The sequence below is a fragment of the Acyrthosiphon pisum genome, chromosome X (assembly GCF_005508785.2).
Source record: "Acyrthosiphon pisum isolate AL4f chromosome X, pea_aphid_22Mar2018_4r6ur, whole genome shotgun sequence".
In the NCBI taxonomy this organism is placed as follows: domain Eukaryota; kingdom Metazoa; phylum Arthropoda; class Insecta; order Hemiptera; family Aphididae; genus Acyrthosiphon; species Acyrthosiphon pisum.
Genome location: NC_042493.1, coordinates 9,193,312 through 9,196,250, shown reverse-complemented (window position 1 = coordinate 9,196,250; position 2,939 = coordinate 9,193,312).

The following is a 2,939-nucleotide window of genomic DNA, read 5'->3' as shown; positions in this document are numbered from 1 at the left end:
TACACTTCACGACCGTAATTACTAGCACTTCGTGGATCGAGCGCTACGAGAGGTACCGCGTCAATATACATCGCACATAATAATAATATGGTATTATGCTATGGAGGTAATTACTGCTATGGGCAATAGAGTCACGAACGATCGTGGCCCGCGATTGCAAAGGCAACCGAAATATTACAATATACCTATAACACTATCGTTATATCACAGGTTTCTCTTCAATATTATTATTAGCGGTGTTCTATGGGCGCGAACTGTTCGACTGCCGTACATGAACGATCCGAGTATCGACCTAACGATTTTTAAAAAAAAATATATATTCGAATCGAACTTTGACCTATGATGTGGCAGTTGGGTGCGTATATCGACCTTATAAAATCCATAAGCAAACACATTGTACATTAATATATCAATATCGTTATACCAATAATACCAGAATTTGTTATACCAGAATTAAAACCCTAGTCTTGATGAATACGAGAAACCCGTTGACAATAAATTAGATCAAACTGCCACAAAATATGTCTGAAAAGAAATGTCCCAGGTGATGTGAACGGCAAAATGAATGCAATCAACTTTTTTTTATGGCTCGAAAAGTCATGGATTCAAATCCGAGAATCGTGCGTCAAACTGAAAAAAACAGTGACCGTATAATTTGGTGTGTTGGCAGTCATCGGTATAATAATATAATATAAGAACTAGCTAGGTGACGTTCCGGTAATGGGAAGCACGTCAAAAACCGGACAAAGTTCATCCGCACGAATCCTGCGGTAGATCGTGACATGCTTCAGACGATGTCATTTAAAAACGATTATAGGTCAAAATATATTCGGAAAACATTTACGTCAAAATAAAATATCTACCTATACTATATTGTACAAATTTTAAATAATAGCAATAAAAATGATATAACATCTTATAAGTTATAACGGTAATTACAAATCAATAATCGTGCATAAATAACGAATGGAGCACTAAATATTGGCGTGGTAAAAAGTTGAAAAATGTTAATAGTTGTTGGGTGGGGGGAGGGGATGTGTACGTGAAATGTACAATAAAGGTGTAAGAGTGATACTACCACAGTATCACACGATAGTATTATTATTGTTGTTTATATGATTGTCGTCACACACATCTAAACGGGCATAGCCGTTTTCGACCAAAAACGTACCCTTCCCTTTTCGGCCGATTCACTTTTCGACCAAAACAAAAAGTTTTGTAATATGATATGTAAAAACATACCAAAATATTTCAATATGTTATTATTTTTATAAAATATTATGCACAGTGTGACATATTAACGCAAAACTAGTGTTAATAATAATAATAGGTATTCTTATATTTAAATTTTTTTTTATATTTTATTTTACAACATTTTATGAAACTTATACTTTAAATAATTTTTAAAATTATAATTTCCATAATTTTACAAAAATTATAATATACTTATTAGTTTATTATTTTATATATTATACATATTACTATTGTACTTAATGATTATTGACAAAAACTTTAAATTATTATAATATTATAAATATTTATTTATATATTTTACACATTTTATACAACTTATACTTTTAATAATTTTCTGTAAGTATAATCTAAACTCTAAAGTATATAATAGTAATTATTATCAATAATATTTGCTATTATATAACAACAACTATATACTTATTAGTTATTAGTTTATGTCTTAATATTATATTATACACATTACTATTATACTTAATAATTATTGACAAAAATTGTATATTATGTCATTCTTTTTATAAAATATTATACACAGTGTGACATATTAACACAAAACTAATGTTAATAATATATAGGTATTCTTATATTTAAATTTTTTTTTATATTTTATTTTACAAAATTTTATGCAACTTATACTTTAAATAATTTTGAAAATTATATTGCTATAATTTTACAGAAATTTTAAACCAATTATTTTATTTATTTTACATATCATATTACAAAACTTTTTGTTTTGGTCAAAAAGTGAATTGGCAGAAAAGGGAAGGGTACGATTTTGGTCGAAAAGGGAATAGACGTATTTTTTAAATTTGGTCGAAAAGTGAATCGGCCGAAAAGGGAAGGGTACGTTTTTGGTCGAAAACGGTCTCGCCCATCTAAACATATCAATAATGTAAAATATAATATACATAATAATTAATAAGTAATAACTATACATGAGAAACCCATTACCCATCTAATAATCAATCGACGATTTATATCTTGTTAATATATATTTTTCAGTCGGTACATAATATATATATTTTTAAACAAAACTGATCTTTGAATTACTGGCTTATTTAAACCAGTCAACTTTAAAAACAGCTATTGTAATTTCGAATTAAATCAAATTGAATTAAAATATATAAATTAACTCATTCACTATTAGGGTGTATTAGACTTTTGATCGACTCACTGATGGTTAATGTATAGTTCCACCAATAAAAATTTTCCACCTGATTAGTCGATTATATTAAGTTCGTGTTTGAGCCTAGTTTTTTTTTCAACTATATACTTATCGGCGCAACCCATTTGCGCCCGAACCCATTTATCGTAGCCCATTTTCGCCCCAAATCATAGCCCATATGCGCCCGATTCAGATCAGGTGAAAATCGTGCAACGTTGCCATTTATTGAGTATATTGGCGTGTAACTATAAAATCTAAAATAATATTTGATCGTTTCCCAAGCTAATCGAAAGCAATATCCAAATCGATAAAGATAATAATATTTTGTCGTTAGTCGTGCTAATCGAAATTGTAAAATCCCAATCGATAAAGATTATATTATATAAAAATGCATTTATCAGTTGTATTTTATGTGTCAGTTGCATCAGTACATGAATAGTGAGTACTACTATAATGGAATTTTATATAACTATTTCAAGTAAACAAAAACTTTGTTTAGTTTTTCGTTATTTTAAATATCACG